The sequence below is a fragment of the Ambystoma mexicanum genome, chromosome 2q (genome assembly GCF_040938575.1).
Source record: "Ambystoma mexicanum isolate Mex_15411 chromosome 2q, UKY_AmexF1_1, whole genome shotgun sequence".
In the NCBI taxonomy this organism is placed as follows: Eukaryota; Metazoa; Chordata; class Amphibia; order Caudata; family Ambystomatidae; genus Ambystoma; species Ambystoma mexicanum.
In genome coordinates, this window is record NC_090924.1 from 196,032,265 (window position 1) to 196,054,092 (window position 21,828).

At 44.8% G+C, this 21,828-nt stretch overlaps 1 long non-coding RNA gene across 1 annotated transcript in view; it reads left to right on the forward strand.

Annotated features, from left to right (window-relative positions):
- LOC138569277 (uncharacterized) overlaps positions 1-21,554 on the forward strand; it is a 31,633-nt gene extending 10,079 nt beyond the window's left edge. Inside the window, exons 2-3 of the long non-coding RNA XR_011303198.1 lie at positions 6,008-6,092; positions 21,329-21,554. This is a non-coding gene — a long non-coding RNA (uncharacterized lncRNA). The remainder of the gene's footprint in view (positions 1-6,007; positions 6,093-21,328) is intronic.
- Positions 21,555-21,828: the final 274 nt, after the last annotated feature.

Genomic DNA, 21,828 nt, shown 5'->3' on the forward strand with positions numbered 1-21,828 from the left:
GACGGAGAGCACGCCTAATTCTACCACAAGTTGAGGAGAGGGCACCAGAGGGACTGAAATCGTACGGGGGTGGAGGGAGAATACTTACCCCAGTTGGTCAGTCTTGAACAGAACACAGTCCTCCTGTATTTTCAGGCAGAACCTTCTCCGCAGACCACATCAGGGCAAAGCTGAGAAGCATACCAGCGAGTAACCCGGCTGGGTGGCGTCCCTGTGGATACCAGGTGAGCGTAACAGGGGTTCGCTATTTGGACGGGGACCCGGGTGGCTGTGATTAAAGGGGTCCAGCGGTGTCATGGTTGCGTGGTTTAATGTTATGAGGTTGGTTTTGATTGTTATGTTTATACTGTTTATTGTTTGTCCTCATGAAAAAGGAGGAGTGTGATGCTGCCCCATGGGAGCCCGAACCGAGCGGACGTCTCGTGTGTGAGTCTATGGCGGGTGCTGGTGCGGGGCCCACGGAACATCGTTGGAGCGCCCCACAACACCTGCTCCTGCTGTCACAAGAAACGTTAAAATAAATCGTACCTGATTGCGATCATGATGCTCATTTTCACATGTGTTTTGGGTCTCTTTCTAAAGGAATGTAGGCATGCTTCGAGCAAGCAAGGCTGAATTCCTTTAGTTGGAGAACCAAACACTTGTAAAAATGCAACAATGGACAGGATCATGATGTAGACAAATGTGCTAGTCACGAATTCCTCATTTTCTCAAGTCTCCAAGTCACAGATAAGGATATTTATCTGTGGAGGCAGTGGAGTATGGAATGCATGGTGTTAGATATGGATACTCTGCTGTGTGGAGTCCACCAACACACCACTCCAATCAACACCTGGTCATCACTGCAGACCACCACCATACCACTACATACCACCCCTCCAAACCACCACTCTACATGGCCACCACACTCCTATAACTCCACACACCTACATTTTCAGATCCCAACTACCCTACCTTCATTACACACCACCACCCCACACCATGCCACCACCCCTCTAGAGCACCAGTCTACACCACCACTCTAGAGCACCATTCTACATCACCACATCACACCTCTGTGCCCCCACACTGCTACCCCTCCACATTCCCATACACCACCACAACACCCCTATGCCTCCATACCCGCAACCACTACACCCCCACCCGACACCACTGCCTGACAGCACCGCCACACAACAAACCTCATCACCACTCTGCACTAACTCTCTACACCAATACTCTACATCATCAGGCCTCCACGCTGCTACACTTCCACACCCCTGCACCACCTCTGCACAGCACTTCACACCACAACTCCACACAATTACTCTACACCACCCCGTCCCTCTACACCACCACTCTAAACATCCACCAGCACCATACTACCACCTTATATAAGACACACCAACACACCACTCAACACCACCACACACATTCACTCTATCACCACACAAGTCCACACCACTCCACACTTCCACACACTCCACATCTACACTCATCACCACCACTTCACATGACTACTCTACACTACAACCACTCCCCACTACCACCACACCGCTACATCACCATACCTCTGCCCCTCCATACCCCAACTCCTCCACACCACCATCCATCACACCACTTCACATCACCACACAATGCCACACTTCCACCACATCACTCAACTTCCCCAATCTACATCACTCTACATCACCATTCCACACCGCCACACCACCACTTCAGACCACCACCCATGCTATCACACCACTATACACATAACACACCACCATTACAACTGCACTGCCCAAACCCAATTTCACGCCTCACTCCACACCACCTTTCTCCAACACCACCACTCCATACTACACTTCCACACCACTCCATGCCAGCACTCAACCTCATGCCACCAAACATCACTCTACATCACCACACCACCACTCCATATCACCAACCACCATATGTCCACTCCGCACCACCAGTCTGTTTGCTTGGGGTGGCTCATATCATCACCAGTGGCCACTCCAAGTTGCATGGAGGGCCCAGAGCCAATACCAGAAGGTCATGTCAGAGAATACTGATCATGGGTGTTGGGGTTCCCAGCCCTTGGAAAACTGACCACTGGCCCATCGGGTTGAAAAGCTGTGCTATGGCCACTGTAGCAGGCCATGGTCAGTGCCTGGACCTCATGACTATTGAAAAAGAGCCATTCCGGTTGGTTGCCATGGGGGCAAACTTTATGAGTGGGCCCAAAGTTTATTTTTCGGGTTCTGGCAGCAGTCCCTGTGCTGCAAACATTGTGAAATTGATGCAGTTATTGGGGATGCCCAAACCCCAGAGAGGGAGATGGGGGCCCCAGAGGGATACAGTATGCCCCCAAAAAGTGCAAAAAGGCACGTGGCTCTAGGGCGCACTGGTCACAGTGCAATGATTTTGGAGGTGGGCCTAGCTCCGTGGTCCCATCGGGTGGCTTTACACTTCCTGAAGCAGTGTAAAAATAGTTACTCTGTATGGCAACATGCCATGTCCATTGGGCCCATCAGGTTGAACAGCTGTGCTATTGTTGGCAGGATTCACAGCTGTACTGGTGCATGTGGCATTCACAGCTCTGCTGGTGCTTGGAAGGTTTGCTTCTTCGTTGCTAAGTTTGTAAAAAAAACTTGGGGCTAGAGCCCATGGCAAGTTTGCACAACCACATGAGCTGCATCACGCTTTCGAGTGTTAATATTGCATAGAATACTGCTCATACTCATTTTTGTAGTGCTACTATGTAGCTATACTGCCACTCTAAAGTTAAGTATGGACATTCATCCAATAGTGCTAGGCAATACTTTATGAGGTTATATAAGACAAAAAAAGGCCTCTGGACAGAGCAGCCAAAGACGTGCTGTTGATTGAGAAATTGTATTTCAGCAACAGCTGGAGAGCTACCTGTTTGCCACATTAGCCATACAGTTGTTTGCTGGTGGTTGTTGGGCTGACAAACGGACAGGGCTTAAAAACTGCTAGTGGGTTTAAAAAGTGTTGCGACAAGTAATTTGACTATTCAATATAGTGAGCGAGCTAAATGAGCAAGCCTGCACTTGACCAGGTGGGTACGAGGGACGACCCCCACACCCTCCGGTGATTCTTTTGTTGAAAAGACCCTTTAAAAATCACACATATTTCAGCATGATTTTCAACCAGAAAAGGGCTACCAAATACTGTACTGCTTATAAACTGCAGCGAGTGGCCGTAAAAATGAAAGTTGCAAATTCAACATAGGGGAAACAGAGCGCTATACATATGCACAAATAAGACATTAGATAACCCATCCAACGGTGAAGAGAGCGGGCACAAGAATGCCATCAGGTCTAGAGCTGACCCTGCAGGAGGGTCAAACTGCAAAGGGGTTGCCAGACTCTACAGACTGCTCTCCAGCGATCAATCGACGGACAGCCTCCCATATAAAGTGAACTGGGAAAGGGACATACAAGAGCCGCTAACAGAGGAGGAAAGGAATAAAATATGGACATGTGCACACGGCACTTCTAGATGCACCACGATTAAGGAATCGGCTTGCAAATTGTGCCTTAGATGGTATATGTCCCCAAACCACATACACAAAATCACAAAGTCATATTCATCAAATTGCTCGAGTAACTGCGGTGAGAGGGGAGAACTATTCCACACGTGGCGGACATGTCCCAAAGCAGTGTCCTACTGGAAAGAAATATTAAGCCACATAAAAGACATCTCAGGAGTCGAATTACTGATGTCCCCGAAAACAATTCTATTAGGGGTCCCCATAGAAGGAAAATATGCAATGACAGGAGCGACAGCCACCCTCATCACCCATCTGTTATCAGCAGCGAGAATGACCCTTGCGCAGAACTGGAAAACCGAAGTGGACCCGACATCAGCATGGTGGTGGATCGAGGTTTGGGGAGTAATGGCCGTGGAGAAGATATGTGCTCTCAGCACCGGAAAATATCTAAAATTCTTGACCGTCTGGACCCCCTTCCACGAACTGGTGCGGGATAGAGAAGCCCATTTCTTCAAACCTCGTCTTCTTCGGAACACACATGTCACCTGAGTCCCACCAGACGAAAGAAGATTCGGGATTGCGGGGAAATGGGAAAATCCTCGAAGGCAAGGGGTAATTCAATTAACTCACCGGCACAAACACAAGAAAGGTACTGAATGTCGTTAATAACTGATTGAAAGTGTAATGTCATGATTACCTGTAAGGCTTCGATTCATAAATAAAGTTGTTTTAAAAAAAATGAGAAGTTGCATTTCCAATTCCAACATAGATTAGCCAATTGTTGTTAATCCCTTTAAATTCAAAGATACATAATACAATAACTGTGAACTGTACACAGATACTAGATTGGATTCCGAGAGAAACCAATTAAAACATACCATGTCAAATATAATTTAACAAACTGTATACTGTAACAATTTCAAATAACTTAATTTACCGTTTTGACTAGTGAAAGTAAGTGCTTGCCTTCGTATGTACATGCCAATCCTGCAAGTTACCAGTCACTTGTCATCACTTCTCTGCACACTTGGCCATTTATCTTTGATTTATGGAACCTGCTGTGTGCATTGTAATTTCACACTGGAGAGTGGACTGAAAAGTGTTACCTTTGCATTGCACACTGTCATCTTATACTGAGGAAGATATCCTAAAGCAGTGCAGACCTAACCATCCTTGATCTTTGAGGATGGAATCTGCGGGGTGCATTGCCATTGTACACTGGAAAGTAGTGTTATGAATCCTGCAGAGTCATCACTGACTCCCAGCCTAAAGTCTCCTCCCATGTGACCAGGGGAAGGCAACTGCTACCTGATCCTGACCCTGGGGATGGCATTGTGGGGGTGGATCACATGGGAGGAGATAGCTGTTGGGAGAGAATGGTGAATCCAGCAGGAGAGAAGCAGTATACTTCTCTTTCTAATGAGGACGATCCCTTGATTCCTGACTTTTTATTGGCATGTTGTCAGTATTCAGAAGCATGCAATTATTAAACTCTGAAACCTACTTTGTTTAAACAAAACCCTATTCAGTCTTCATGTGTACATGGTAAACCTTAAACATATGGAATATCTGATGTTTATGGTGATTGTAATTTAAATGGAACTGTTCAACAATGTGCCTTAAAATCAGTAGAAACCCCTTGGACTCCAAGACCCAGAAAGCCTCAAATACTGAGACGAGGAAGAGGAGCAAGGAGTTAATGTGGATGCTATGTAACGCCAAGAGTAATGGGCAGTCTAGTTGCCAGGACTTAAACCTGGGGATTAACTGCAGCTGGGGCAATGAAGGCGAGAGAGAAGGAAAGTTGCAGAGTACACAGAGCAGGATGCAAGACCGGTGGCAGAGGCTGTCCCACGGAGAAAAGCCATGGGTAGAACAAGAGACATCTGCCAGAAGCAGACTGGCAGTATTCAGGAACAGAGAAGAGGAACTCCAGTGAGGAGAAAGCTAACGGTGCGCAGCGGGGCTGTCAAAGGAAACACAGTCCTGCAGAGCTGCGTGGGTTCTGGCAGCGGAGGACACAGGAGCCAATGTGGAAAACAGACAAGACTCTGCCCGGAAGGTGAGGTATCACGGGAGTTGTAATCCAAAGCATCTGGAATGCCGCAGGTTGCAGACCCCAAGATGTTGATGTGCAGGCATCACTGCTCATTGGAGTAATTGTTGTCAAACATCAGGCATTTGATGGATGACAATTTTCAATGCTTGTGCAATAGTTGAATTGGAGACTTCTATCAGAGTGTACCGAATGCTCTGTGATATTTGATTAATAGGTGCATGTCAGTCAGCAAGGTTCGGGAAACGATTCCTCACTGTGAGGGTAGGTCTCATCTCAATGATCCATTGCCCATTGCCACCGTACAGCTTCCGGTTTTTTGCTTGCTTGCTTCAAGCGTGTTTGACATTTGAAACACATTTGCAGTTGTTTAACCACTGCCCTGTTTGTTTTGGTTTATGCTCAAAATGTCCAACATTGGAATTAAGTTGCAGGCCAGAGATAACCTGTCTTCTTTCTTTATCAAAAAGGCCGTCCAGGGTGACCTTGAAAACAAATCTCTCAGTGAAGACGTGCTGTCTGCTTCTCATTGGTTGCAAGATCTGTATACAACGGGTAAGAATTCCTCTTTTTCATTGCTTGATGAACACATGGGACAATGTTGCTTCTGCTTTAAAAATGTTGCCCTTTTCAAATATGTGTTTGGCATTGTGTTCTGAAATGTAATTGTGCTATGCTTTTGTGTGGCTCTGCACTGCTTTATGCTTGTGCACTAAATGCATCATTTGTAATGCTTCGAAGTGTTTTGCATTTAGACACTTTTTGCTGTAGTAATTGCATTTTGCAATTGTGCTCACTTTGTAGCTGTGTATGAGGACAGCAAACCGCTACACACGTCTGTGGTATCCATGTCATGCAAGAGTGCAATAACTAGCTAGGCCCTCCAACTTCTGGATCAGCACAATGAGGAACTGAAAAACTATTTCAGGGACAAGGGGAAACCCTGACAATGAAACAGAGAACTGAGACAACGAATGATGAACAGCAGAGATGTTTCCTGATTTACGTTTTTTTTCTTTTAGATATAAAAATACTTTAAGCAACACTATCTGTATTATGCTGCTGTTGGAAAATGAAATGCGAATGTTTGCCTTCCAGCAGACAAAATACAGTTGACTATATTAAGAGACCCTGTACTTCATTAATTCAGCATATCCTGAAAACACAGATATGCCCAAAAGTCTGAATTCATGAAAGTAAATGTGATATGAAGTGATGGTAAAAGCCTGTTCAGAAATCTAATCACAGGCCTATGAAAAAGCCTATGCCTTCAAAAATTATATATATATATATTTTAAAGAAAATAAACAATTTAAGGTAGTGAAAACAGTGCACGTAGGTACACATTTTCTAGAAATGCTGCACTGTCTTCATATCTAGTGCACACAAAGAAACCTGTGGATGAGTGTTGGTATGAATGCAAATGATTGCAATTGTAATGAAGAGTGCAAAGAGGGATGGGACATGGGGCGAACCAGAAGAAGGAGGAAGACCAAAAGAGGACATTCAAGGATTTTTTAAATGATGAGGAAAGGGTTCACAATCCCTATCGCTACCGGGGTATTCCCTACCCATGAAACTAAAATAGGCGATCATCTGTCTATCTAGCCCTAACAACATAAATAACCAGATGCGTCTGCTAATGGTTGATGGGATTTCACCGGCCAAGATCACTGGCTTTGACCTCCAAAAACAGTTCTCAGTTCCGTGAAAGAAAAAACAAATATTCCTAAAAATAATATCACATAGGTTCCTTTATCGGTTACAGGTGAACATTTCTTCATCTGTTATCACGCAATAAAGTCCTAAAATTCAATTCCTTCACACTCCTCATGAGTTGTATCAATTCTTGGTAATGGTTTAAACTTAAAGTTATCTTTATTTGAGGGATTCTTCTCGTCTCCCTATTTGAGAGATTCTTCTCGTCTCCCTTTGCTGTCCAATTGTACAGTGCTCTGTATACTTGTGTTTCATGTATTGAAACCCTCCTGGTTAGTTCCCACCTGTTACTTCAAAGTGGTTCTCTAGACCATGTTGTTGCTTTATAGCTAACACTGTTCACTTCAGGTTTTTGGGTTCTCGTAACCATACTTCTATTTTACTTCTCTCCATTCCGGTCTTCTTCCCCTTCCTCAAGCAATCCTGCTACCTGTATCTGTGTCAGGTCTGCTCCATGGGGTTGGTGTCTCCACAGGGCAACTTTTCACTATCTGGTTCTCTCTTTGGCTGGCTTGTGAAGGCTTCTCCGATTGCTCCACCATTAACCTCTGGTTCTCTTCTCCATGAAGGTACCACTCCGATGCTACGGCTCTGGTTGTTGTCGTGTCTCGGCACAGACTTGAGGCTTCGTTCCTTGATAGGATTCAGGCATCAGTGTTCGCTAGCGGGCTCCCAGCCAATAATGGCCTCAGCGTGGTCATGCCACCAGTGGAGACGGCTTTTCTTCCTCCGTCTCTGCAGCAGCTCGTCCACCACACGTATTGCTGGTCCTCCGGCATCCTTTGTTTTCTGTGCTTGTGCTGCCGCCAGCTCATGGAACTGCGCAACTCTGTGCCTCCTGGACATCATGTCGTCAGAGGCTTTCCTCTGGATTCTCTCTCTCTGGGTTCTTCATCCTTTTTTATTTGCTACATTGTTTCAGGCAAGGGGCGTGTCGTTCCTCCTTGTATTGGATATATGCTCTGGCACTGTCCAAAGCCAATGAGAAGAGTACAATGTCACTGTTTGTTATATACAATATAATGTTACTAGTATGTTGCTCAATTCCCATGTAAGCAGATACTGTCCTCATGGAAGGGAGTCTGTTATGGGAATGGGAGTCCTTGTCCCCTTTCTCCCCTTAGCTGACTACTGATTGGCTGACCTGTCCAGCTTCATCATTGATGGAAGTAGTGCTTACATCATAGCCTCCCAGGGTAGGTCATCCCCTATTGGTTAGTTTGACTAACAGTTGGCTCAACTAGGAGTTATAACTAACTGTTCTATATAAGAGCTCTGATCCAGTTTGTCTGGTTTGCTACTCCTGGGTAGATGGTAGGTAAGGCTCTCTGTATTGCGTTTGGCTCATGAAACAAGCTTTTATTTTATGTCCATGTGCTTTTGTGATGTTGTAGATGTTATTGCATGAATTTAGATTACATTTACTCACAGTCCTTAATAAATTAACTGGCAGTCCTTAATGGGGAATTGAACCTGGGTCTTCTACTTGGATGGTATCAGTTTAACCACTATGCTATTCAGTGTTTGAAGAAGGCTGAAGTATTTTTCCTGCAAAGGAGAAGTTTTTCCTCTCTCCAAACTGGCAGCGTGTCTCGCTACATGTTGCCAGCTTGATCAGCCGCTCCTCTCCCTTCGCCGTCACAGGGTTTCATAGATATGTTATCTGTGTGAGTCGAGGAAAAACCTCAATTCACCACAGTCCCTAAGACGGAGCTGCACTGTCCAGCCTCTGGGGCATTGCACCAACTTTGTGAGATTCCGGTCAGCTTTTGGCTTCATTTCAAGAAACATGATCCTAAATGTTCAGTCCATTATCAAATATTCACTTCTGCCACAGGGATGAAGTATTACAAATAAATAAAACTGGGTTAATGCGTAGGAATACATTCCTTGAAAAAATCTAAAGTTTGATTATAAGTACGGCCACCAGGAGCTTGAAGGATGGAATGATACTTCTTGAAGGTAAAACAGACTTATGCAAGATTCAGGCCGGGCAGGTTAAGGTGGCTTTCAGAAAGCTGAAATGCGCAAAGAGCTAGAGAACCAGAAAACGGAACCAGGCGTGAGATGAGAGTACAGCCATCCAAGACACTTGGGTCTACATAAAGCTGAACCATCAGCAAAAACATACAGCTAAAAGCAATGTTTGTTTTTTTCTTAGCAAAGGCAGGCTGCAGACATCTGACTGCATATTAAATACATGAGAAGGAAGGGTACTTCTGAGGTTTTGATTTGAAAAGTGAGCTATAAGAATCAAAGGTTACAAGATGTCGTTATCCGTGCAACAGGTGTTGTAAATCAATGTATTAAGGTTTCAGAGACAGACAAAAAAGCATCTCCCGTGTCCTCGAATAGAAAGCGTTTTCATTAGCCTGTTTATTATGCAAACTGCATACAATGGTAGGCAGGTTTAAGTACATTAAGCACTTTGCTTGGAGCTAGTTAAGCAATGATTTGTCTAAGAAGCCAATGTTTGTTCAGTGTGAAGCCATGGGCCAAAACAGAAGCAGAATGGCTTTTAGAGGTTTTTCTTTAGACTGTACCCAATGACTTGAAACACACTTCCGGCATTGCACACACATGTAAGCTAATGGGGGGGCTAAAAGCTAAATGTGATCTTATTATGATTGTATTGTACTTGTCTTTTTCTTGTGATGTATGTTTTAATATTTTTGTAATTTGTTTGTCTTCGTTTACTGAACTTGCTTATTCCGAATAAAAGCTTTGTTGACTGACTGACTGACTGACTAATGATTCAAACCAATATTGTGAGTGTGGCCACAAGCCAAAATGGGCGTTGTAACACTGTAGAAACTGAAACATTGCAGGTGTGTAATACTGTCCCAGTCAGTCGCTTGAAACACAGTTTGAGACTTTTTGAGCAAGATCTTTGGTAATCTTTTGTAGAGGTTAGGCTAAGGCGAGAATTGAGAATTAATTGAGGTAAACAACCGATGGTAAATTGCACAGTAGATATTTAGATAAACCAGAAATCTGGAGATTAATGAATTCTGGCACAACATGTTCACAACTTTCATCTCAAACTAATGGTGTATCGGAGAAATGCTGGGTTGAATATTTCACGAACATGTATGATATACCATCAAATAACAGCAAACAAGACCTACCGATATTTGAAGGTTCCCCTTTCTCTTTAAAGTTTGATATAGATGACATTCTATTCTATATTAATAAGGCAAGTTCATCTAGAGCCCCAGGCCCTGACAGTCTGTCGAATTACACTCTAAAACAGAATCTGATTCTATGGGCTAAAGTTTTACACACTGTTTTTCTTTCTATCCAGGTGAAACAAAACATTCCTCCATGTTGGTGGAAAGCTGTGATAGTCCCCATTTACAAAAAGGGGGATCGCACAAGCACAGCAAGTTATCACCCAATAGCATTGCTAGACGCACCTGGGAAAATGTTTTCCAGAATTATTCTGCGGGATCTCAATATCTGGTTACATAATGAAAATAGACGTGACCCTTTTCAGACGGGCTTTGTTGCGGGGCTAGGTACTGCTATCAATATGAGTATACTCAATGCTATTAAAGCAGCTTATGCAATGAAACAACAAGCTCTCTACTTGGCATTTGTCGACTTTCAGTTGATCGACAATTATTATTTGATAAAATGTCGAATTTTGGTTGCCCGTCATCACTTATTTCATTAATAAAACTGTTACATTCTGATACAACAATGCAAGTCAAATTGAACCTTGATAGGTTGTTATCTAAAGCCATTCATACTAAACGCGGCCTAAAGCAAGGCTGTATTCTTGCTTCAACACTGTTTAATAGGTTCATTTTTGACCTAGGCGTAGATCTTTTCAAGGTAATTGTAACGCTCACCTGATTCCCGCAGAGGCGCCGGTCTTGACTGGGTGAATGCCGTGTCTTCAAGGGTGATGTGTAACACACGGTTGATTCCTCGGGCTGGACCTCTGTGCACTGTGTGTCTGACGCAGAGAGTAAGATGTCTGCAGATAGAAAATATGTGATTAATGAACTGTGGTTATTGGGTGCCTCTGTCCTCTTCCCTTTCTCTTCTCTTGTAGGACCCCAAAGGTTAACGAGCTCACCTTAGGTAGGTGAACGCCGAGCTCTCCATCTGCCTCGGTGGCAGGGTGCCGTAACCAGTTTCTTCACTGGATAAGGGTGCAGGCCTCTTGACCTCAGAGGACTGCTGTCCGTCGTTTACTGCACGAACGGTAAATTCTGGGCACTTCAAATGTCTTTAAAGTCTTTAAGTGCGTAAGACGTGGCTGCTGTGGAGCGGTGCCGAGGAGCTCGTGAGTATGGTTTTTGATTTATGTAAAGTTCTTTTGTAATGATACCTCTTGTTTTGCAGGATTCCGGCGATGGCGGATGGCGGGCTGAAGAGAGTTGTGGATCGAGCCCTCGTGAGGAATAGAAGCGCTTAGAAGCACGTAAGTGAGCGCTTGTTGCCTGCTTCACGATGCGCACGAACTGTCTCTTTTACCTTGCAGGTACAAGTTCGGAGCCTTAGAGAAGCTGAAGGGTGCTGGGATACCCGCTGATTTCGGCGTGGGAAGGAGTGATGGCACGTGAGTAGTAAAGTTGCCCAATGTCTCTAAACACACCTTCTTTTGTCTTTCAGATGCGGGATGCAGTGTTGGAAGGCCTCCGGAGCGTGCGAAGAGCCGGTGAGCTTTTGTCTTTCAGATGCCGGAATGCAGCGCGAAGACCTCCGGAGCGTGCAAAGAGTCGGTAAGCTTTTGCCTTTCAGATGCCGGAATGCAGCGCGAGGCGTTGGCGACAGCCGCTGGACCAGGTAAGAGATGCGCTGCCACTGAAGACCGTAGTGCTAACCTGTTCTTTCTTTGTCTTTATAGGTGCTGCTGAAGACTGGATTCCAGGAAGGTAAGCCTTTGTTCCCTTAGGCACAGGATCAGAAGACACGGTGAGCGTTCCTCTGCAGAGAATGCAGAATAACGCAAAGCAAGATTCATCCATCGGGTGTGGTTTAAATAGCCTCCTGTAGTGCTTAAGTGTCTCCTTCCACTGCCTCGCCTAGGTAAAAAAGAGTTCCTGCTTTCCAGAAGAGTTCCAGTGTTCTGAACCTAGGGAGTGGCTCCTGCCCCACCCAACAGGAAAAGTAGTCCCAAACAGAAGAGGATCAGGGTTTCAACTGGCAGGTAAGTAAGCAGCATGGTCTGCTGCAGGTAAATCCACCCAAGCGTTATGAGCCCGGCGCTTCCAGCCTGGGACTGGGCACATTTATGAGCCTGGTGCCACTGGCGCCAGGACAGGGTCCAAAAGGTCCCAATTGGGACTGGCCGGCACCCGGAACCGGTATTATGGGTCTGCTTCCAAGGGAGTTGGGTAAGTCCTGACCCTTTGGAAGCAGAGATCATGACAGCACCCCCCCTCAAGGCCCCTCCCAAGCCGGGCTTCTCCGGGGGTTTGGGCTTGTTAGGAAATGTTCGATGAAATCTTTTGATCAGACGAGGTGCGTGGACATATTCTGCAGGTTCCCAGGACCTTTCTTGGGGGCCGTAACCTTTCCAGTCAATCAGGTAAAATAGTTTAGATTTGGAGATCTTAGAATCCAGGATACTTTTGACTTCAAACTCGAGTTCTCCATCAACTAGGATAGGTTTTGGAGATTTAGTTAGTCGGGTTTTTGGTTGCACAGGTTTTAGTAGAGAGACGTGGAAGACCGGGTGTATCTTCATGTGAGGGGGCAAGTCCAACTTGACTGCTACTGGATTTACTATGGTAGTGATTGAATAGGGACCAAGGTATCTTGGGTTGAATGTGCGTGGTCCTTTTAGAGGTAGATATTTGGTGGATAACCAGACTTGATCTCCTACTTGATATTGGGGGGCTTCCTTCCGATGTTGGTCCGCTCCCCTCTTGTATTGTTCTTTAGCACTTTGAAGGTGAGAAACAGCTTCTTTAAAAGCTTGGGTGATTGTAGAATGCAGGTGGTCTACTGCTGGTGTTCCAAGATCTTGGAGTGGCTCCAAATCCGAGGTTCGAGGGTGACTACCGTATAAAAGAAAGAACGGGGTCTTCCCGGTTCCCGAGTGGACAGAGTTATTGTAGGCATATTCTGCTATCCAAAGGATATCTTTCCAAGTTTTTTCAGTTTGTTGCAGCATGCAGCGTAAATACTGTTCCAGAGTTTGATTGGTTCTCTCGGTTTGTCCGTCGGTTTGGGGGTGGTGGCTGGTCAAAAGTCTCACATCAATTTGAGCCGACCGACAGCAACTTCGCCAAAAATGAGAAATAAATTGACTACCTCGATCCGAAATTAGAACCGAAGGAAAACCGTGCAGTCGGACGATGTTTTCGAGAAATTCTCGGGCCAGAGTTGCTGCTGATGGTAAGCCTTTGAGTGGAATGAAGTGCGCCATCTTGGAGAATAGGTCCACGATTACTAGGATCGTATTGTATCCGGAGCATGGAGGTAGATCGGTGATGAAGTCCATAGAGAGCGTATGCCAAGGGCGAGGTGGGATGGCAATAGGGCGTAAGAGGCCGGCTGGTTTTTCCTTTTGACTCTTGTTTTGGGCGCATATTCCACAGGACATTATAAAGTCTCTGATATCTTTTTTCCAAGACGGCCACCAGAAGTAGCGCTTGATCTTTTCCGTGGTTTTGGCCATACCGGGATGTCCTTCCATTAAAGAATCGTGATAACAGGAGATTTCCTTTTTCTGTAAATCTGTGCTGGGCAGGTATAACCGTTCTTGGAAATACAAAAGGTTGTCCTTCACCGTAAAGTCCTTTCCCTGCAGATGCCAATTCTGTATGTCTGCTGGAGTTACCAGTTGCCTGGCTTTTTCCTTAACTTCTTCAATGGAATGTGTGACGATTACCCCCAGAATTCTTTGTTCGGGAATGATAGGTACAGGTTTAGGATTGATCAAGTGTTCTTCCACTCCCATCCGAGAAAGGGCGTCAGCTTTACCGTTTTTCGTACCAGGTCGGTAGGTAATTATGAAGTCAAACTCGGCAAAGAATAGTGCCCACCGGAGTTGCCTAGAGGCTTGAGCTTTCGCGGTTTTCAAATATTGCAGGTTACGGTGATCTGTAATCACGGTAACGGTGTGTCGGGCCCCCAGAAGATAATGCCGCCAAGCCTTAAAGGCAGACTTTATAGCCAGAAGTTCCTTATCAGTAATAGTATAATTGATTTCAGGAGGCGAGAATTTGTGGGACCAAAATGCCACGGGATGCAACTGATTGGTTACTGGATCCTTTTGTGATAAAACTGCTCCCATGGCAAGACTCGAAGCATCAGTTTCAACAATGTAGGGGAGTTCTGGGCGAGGATGTTTTAAGATCGGTGCAGAGATAAATTTAGTCTTCAAATTCTGGAAAGCTTGTTCCGCCTCGGTAGACCATTCAAAACGTTTGTTTTTCTTTAACAGGGCGGTGATGGGCTGGACTATTCGAGAGAATTCGGGGATAAACCTACGGTAAAAGTTAGCAAAGCCTAACATGCTTTGAACACCTTTTACGGAGGATGGCGAAGGCCACTTGAGAATTGCATCGACCTTCTTTGAATCCATACGCACTCCGCTAGGTGATAATATGAATCCCAAGAATTCAACTTCAGTCACGTTGAAAACACATTTTTCCAACTTAGCGAAGAGTTTGTGTTGACGCAACCTCTCGAGGACCGTTTTCACGTGTTTCCGATGTTCAGTCTCCGATGAAGAATAAACGAGGATGCCGTGAATATAGACAACGACACACACATCTATGAGCTCTCTGAGGACGTCGTTCATAAAATATTGAAAGGCGGCCGGGGCATTGCAAAGTCCGAAGGGCATGACCTGATATTCAAATAGCCCATACTTGGTGCGGAAGGACGTCTTCCATTCATCGCCCTCTTTTACTCGTACCAAGTGGTAGGCTCCTCTAAGATCCAGCTTTGTATATATGCATGCTTTTCTGACTTGGTCCAGGAGTTCAGGGATCAAAGGTAACGGATATCTATTCTTAACGGTGATCTGGTTCAGGGCACGATAATCTATACAAGTTCTAAGGTCCCCTTCTTTTTTTGGAACGAAGAACAAAGCTGAGGAAGCAGGGGACTTGGAAGGACGGATAAACCCATTCGCTAGGTATTGATCCAGGTATTGTCGGAGGTGAAGATTTTCAGGCTCGGTGAGGGCATAAATTCTACTACAAGGAGGGGTAGATCCAGGTATCAGGTCTATCTGACAGTCATAAGACCTATGAGGAGGTAGAGAGTTAGCTTGATCCTTCCGGAAGACATCTTGGAATTCTAGGTATTCGGGGGGTAACTGGGGAACCTCCGAAGAAATTGCTGCTAGTGCAACATCAGGTCGAGGGTAACAAGTGGAGACACATTCAGGAAACTGAACCGTTCTTGCTCGCCAATCGATCTGAGGATTGTGCTTCTCTAACCAAGGAATTCCTAGAATAATTTGGAACTGAGGGGCCTTGATCACATCGAACACGATCTTCTCATAGTGTCCATCTTGACTTACTAACGTCACTTCTTAGGTGGTATGCGTTACTGGTCCGGAAGCTATCTCCGTGCCATCCACCGTAGTAATGACGTCCTTTACAGCCTTTGGACAAAGAGTCAGATTCATCCTCAATACCATTTCATGGTCCACATAATTGCCGATGGCACCGCTGTCGACGTAAGCTTCAATCGCATGTAATCGATCCGGACGTTCAGGGCTAATGAGGACCATAGCTATCACGAAATGCGAGGTCACGGAACTGGTTTTAACGCTCGGCAAGAGGACCTCTATTCTTGTCGGGCGAGGTTGTTTCCCTGCTCAGAGTTTGTGACCCTGGTAACTGCAGCCCCTACTGCCTTCTTGGCTGGTTTCACAGGACAGTCTCGAAGAAAGTGCCCCGAGTTTCCGCAATAGAGGCATAATTGCAGCTGTTTTCTCCTTTCCCGCTCTTTTTGGGTTAGTGGTCCTTTCAGGCCCCCTATTTGTATGGGTTCCCCGGAGTCTGCTCCTTTGGTAGGAGTTGGTGGTTTGGAAAACACTCGAGCATCAAACTTGGAACGATCGGCCTTCCTGTTCTGTAGTCTGTGGTCTATTTGAACGACTAAGTCAATATAGTCCGAGCAGTCTTGCAGGGGATTCACTACTTGGGCTAACACATCTTTGAGTTCTCCACATAGACCTCTATAAAACAGCGTAATCCTTTTGTCCTCAGGCCATTGAGTTTCCACTATCAGTCTGTTGAAAGACGCAATATAAGCCAAAAGGTCTTGATTACCCTGTCGTAATGAAAGGAGCTCATTGTCCAAGGCCTGCCCCTGTGAATGTCTTGCGAACAGTTTTTCCATGCTGAGCTGAAAAGCTTGAAAATCATGGAGAACCGGATCATCCTGATTGACTAGAGGGATCGACCAATCTGCCGCACTGCCACTGAGGTACGAAAGTACGAAAGCTACCTTAGCTTGATCTGTTGGGAAGGCTGCTGGCCGGCATAAGAAGTGCAAGCGGCACTGATTAATGAATACTGCAAACCTCTTTGGGTCACCAGAAAATCGTTCGGGCGGAGCCAGAGGCACATTCCCGGGTAGGTTGATCTGTACTGGGTTCGTAGAGGATGTTGAAGGATGATTTGCCCCTGATGCGGGCAACTGAGTTTGTCCGGCTTGTGACTGTAGCAATTGTCTAGCGAGATCATCTGTTCCCTCCTTGGAAATAATCAGTTCCCTTCTTAGAGCATTCGTTTCCTGGCGGGCTGCATGCACTTCTGCTCTTAGTTCCCCAAGTAACTGGGCTAGCTGGTCGGTATCCGAGGTTTCCATAGCGCCTGGGTGGGAGTTTTGCGGTGGGCTTTGCGTTCTGTAACGCTCACCTGATTCCCGCAGAGGCGCCGGTCTTGACTGGGTGAATGCCGTGTCTTCAAGGGTGATGTGTAACACACGGTTGATTCCTCGGGCTGGACCTCTGTGCACTGTGTGTCTGACGCAGAGAGTAAGATGTCTGCAGATAGAAAATATGGGATTAATGAACTGGGGTTATTGGGTGCCTCTGTCCTCTTCCCTTTCTCTTCTCTTGTAGGACCCCAAAGGTTAACGAGCTCACCTTAGGTAGGTGAACGCCGAGCTCTCCATCTGCCTCGGGGGCAGGGTGCCGAAACCAGTTTCTTCACTGGTTAAGGGTGCAGGCCTCTTGACCTCAGAGGACTGCTGTCCGTCGTTTACTGCACGAACGGTAAATTCTGGGCACTTCAAATGTCTTTAAAGTCTTTAAGTGCGTAAGACGTGGCTGCTGTGGAGCGGTGCCGAGGAGCTCGTGAGTATGGTTTTTGATTTATGTAAAGTTCTTTTGTAATGATACCTCTTGTTTTGCAGGATTCCGGCGATGGCGGATGGCGGGCTGAAGAGAGTTGTGGATCGAGCCCTCGTGAGGAATAGAAGCGCTTGGAAGCACATAAGTGAGCGCTTGTTGCCTGCTTCACGATGCGCACTAACTGTCTCTTTTACCTTGCAGGTACAAGTTCGGAGCCTTAGAGAAGCTGAAGGGTGCTGGGATACCCGCTGATTTCGGCGTGGGAAGGAGTGATGGCACGTGAGTAGTAAAGTTGCCCAATGTCTCTAAACACACCTTCTTTTGTCTTTCAGATGCGGGATGCAGCGTTGAAGGCCTCCGGAGCGTGCGAAGAGCCGGTGAGCTTTTGTCTTTCAGATGCCGGAATGCAGCGCGAAGACCTCCGGAGCGTGCGAAGAGTCGGTAAGCTTTTGCCTTTCAGATGCCGGAATGCAGCGCGAGGCGTTGGCGACAGCCGCTGGACCAGGTAAGAGATGCGCTGCCACTGAAGACCGTAGTGCTAACCTGTTCTTTCTAGGTGCTGCTGAAGACTGGATTCCAGGATGGTAAGCCTTTGTTCCCTTAGGCACAGGATCAGAAGACACGGTGAGCGTTCCGCTGCAGAGAATGCAGAATAACGCAAAGCAAGATTCATCCATCGGGTGTGGTTTAAATAGCCTCCTGTAGTGCTTAGGTGTCTCCTTCCACGGCCTCGCCTAGGTAAAAAAGAGTTCCTGCTTTCCAGAAGAGTTCCAGTGTTCTGAACCTAGGGAGTGGCTCCTGCCCCACCTAACAGGAAAAGTAGTCCCAAACAGAAGAGGATCAGGGGCTCAACTGGCAGGTAAGTAAGCAGCATGGTCTGCTGCAGGTAAGTCCACCCAAGCATTATGAGCCCGGTGCTTCCAGCGCTGGGACTGGGCACATTTATGAGCCTGGTGCCACTGGCGCCAGGACAGGGTCCAAAAGGTCCCAATTGGGACTGGCCGGCACCTGGAACCGGGGTTATGGGTCTGCTTTCAAGGGAGTTTGGTAAGTCCTGACCCTTTGGAAGCAGAGATCATGACAGTAATTAATGATGCACCTAAACTCGGCAAGCAAATCATCGCATGGCTTCTTTATGCGGATGATTTGGTCCTTATCTCACAAACACAGAGTGGACTTCAGTCACTTCTTAATCAGCTAGAATGCTTTGTTGTTAATCTTACAGTTAATTTGGAAAAAACTCAAGTTATGGAACTAAGAAATAATCATCTGAAACTTCGGAAACATAATGATTGGGTTTTGTTTAAACAAAAACTAACAATAGTTGATGAATACAAATATCTTGGTGTAATGTTCAGCAACTCCAGTGCAAACAAACCAGAACAAAGTAGTTTGAGTAGAAAAGTATTATCTCTAATCTCGCAGGCCAAAATACTTTTAGCCAAATTTGGTAAATTCTCTTGCTCTCATGTTCTTACATTTTACCTACAAAAGGTAATTCCCATTATGACTTATGGGGCTGAAACTTGGACACCCCAAAAACGAGAATATTGGGACAGAATTGAAGCTCAATTTTGGAAAAAAAACCCTTAATTTGCCGAGCTCGACACCAAATGCTCTTCTGCGATTTGAATTGGGCATTCTCTCGATGCATATTCAAGCAGCCTGGAAAAGATGCAATCTTTTACGGAAATGTCTCTTGGGAATAACTACGAACAGTGTGCTAGCAGCACTGGCAGACTATTTGTTACGCTCTCAACATCCATTTCCAAGGAATTGGAGAACTACAGCGTTCAATGATTTGAGTGAAGCGAATATATCACTGGAACTGTTACTGAAGATTCCGAACAGGGCAAAATTGAAATTGTATATATTTGACTGGCAATACACACAACAAAAATGTTTAGCATTAAAAGACTTTGATAGAGCACTATTCGGTCATAAGAAATTTCGAAAGGCGGCTGATTATCTATTGAAATGCCCCTCAGCAACACTGAGAAATCAGATTTTAAGGTTTCGATTAAATCTGTGGCCCACAAATCAAATACTGTTGAGAAGAGGTCTAATTAAAGCAGAAGTTGCACATTGCCGATTTTGTAAACTTGTTGAGATGGAAGAGACTCTTAAACACCTACTGATTGTATGTGCTGGTCTAAAAACACAAAGAGAAATGATTATCCATAAACTCACCCAATCACATTACTTATCTCGTTCTGCCGATGAGTTATGGTATGAATTGTTGGCTACATCTAAAATCTCAATAAGAATAGCTACTATGCAGTTTCTAAAATCAATAATGCTCCCAGCTGAATCTATAATCATTCCTTAATGCCAAAACATCATGTTATAGTAATGCAAATTCGGCTAAAACTGAACTCTACGGTGTGTGGCTTTTGAATTAAGAACTGATTAATTACTACTACTGTGAATGTAACTATTTGATGAGTATATTTTAGAATGTTTCTCTTTATCTCATCTTTCTCTTATTTTTAAACAATTGAAATTATTGTACATTTATGCATCTTGAAAATTTGTGATGGGAATGTATATTATGATCATTGAAAATGAAAACAATGTATTTTAATGTATTAACTTTCTAGAAAAGTTTTGTTTTGAAAGGTTAAATTATTTTGACCAACCAAAATAAAATAAAATAAATAAATAAAAAATAAACCAGAAATATATAGTTTAATCAGTATTTTAAATATAAAATCAAAACATGTTTTTTGAGCCTTCCAATGTTAGTTGTCAATTTAATGTGTGACTTGTGGACTTCAGATTGCATGTGATAAGCGTATAAGTCAGTAAGGGCAGAAGAAGGTCAACTGATGTGTCCATTTCATTTGTTCCACTTTCCTATGCAAGGTTAAATGGACACCAGTTCAAACCATTGTGCAAGTCAATGCATGTTTTGTGAGTATATCAAATCATTGCCTCCCTCCTTTAATGTCTGATATGAACCTGAAATTTGATATTGCCCTTTTTGGTGATGATCCTGAGAAAAAGAGAACTTAAGAGTCGTGCCAAGTTACAGATTTAAGCATGTGTCAAATATGTGTCAAATATGTTCAGATGATATGATATGATTGTTTATTTATATAGCGCCTATACACAATGTGTTTCAAAGCGCTTCAAGGCAAGGGAGGGAACAAGGGAAAATACAACCACATTCTTACAGACCTTGAACAGTAAGGATGTGAAATTAACTATCATACTCGGCCTGATGACATTTCAGTGCATTGCAAGAGCTAAGACATAGATAAGGAAGGGAGGGGGAGAGTGGGAAGGAAATGGAAACAGACAGGCGACTGCCGTACTAGGCCTGATGACTTTTCTGGTAGAGCTGCAGAAAAACAAAAGGTGAGGGAGAGGGGTGCAAAAAGGGAGGGGAGGAACAAAACAAGCGACTATCGTACTAGGCCTGATGACATTTCAGATAGTGCTTGAGAGGTGGTGGGGAGGAAAAAAACAGTAATGGGAGGGTGGAGGAAACAGACAAGGTTGCTATCATATTAGGTCTAGGGACAATTCTGATAGAGTAAGTGCATAGAAGAAAGTAAGGGGAGGAGATAGGAAAAGGGAGAAGGGAAAGGAGGAGAGAAAAGAGAGTAAGTGATCTATCTTCGTATCTGGAGAGTGATATTCCTTCCCCGATAAAACGGGAGGAAGAGATAGGAGGGGCCAGTCTCTGTCGCTTCTACCCATTTCTGGTTAAATGTAAGAAGCACCACTTCTACTTGCCTCATACCTGCTGAGTAACATGCTAGACAGTGTTCTCTCTTTCCCCCTGCAGGACCCCGAAAACCAGCCTTCCTTAAGGTGCATACCTGATCTTGCAGCTTGCCAGTGAGAGAAGCAGTGATGAGCAGTGCAGCAGCGGCAAACTACATGGATGAAACCACAGAAAAATAACCTCCCATGCCTTATTAGCTTTGATTTGCTACAGTGCACAAGACAATTCAATTATTTTGTTAATGTTTCTTTTTAGTATTGTAAACCAGTATAAAGTGTAATGTAACAACCAGATATAAAGTCCATCATATTTAATGCATCTCAATCAAAACTCTGCAGGATTTTTTAACACACGCTCACACTCATACCTAAAACTTAATGATTTTAGCACATGTACATAACATATAAATAGAAACAAGCATTGGTAAAGTCAATAATTTGGCCGTTTATTGCTATTCTTTGCATTTATAGGTGCAAGGCTGCAAGGAGGAGAGTGCAAAGTTTTAAAGGACGATGCAAAAAGGGGCGCAGGTGTGCAAGAGAATGAAAAGGAAGGAGAAT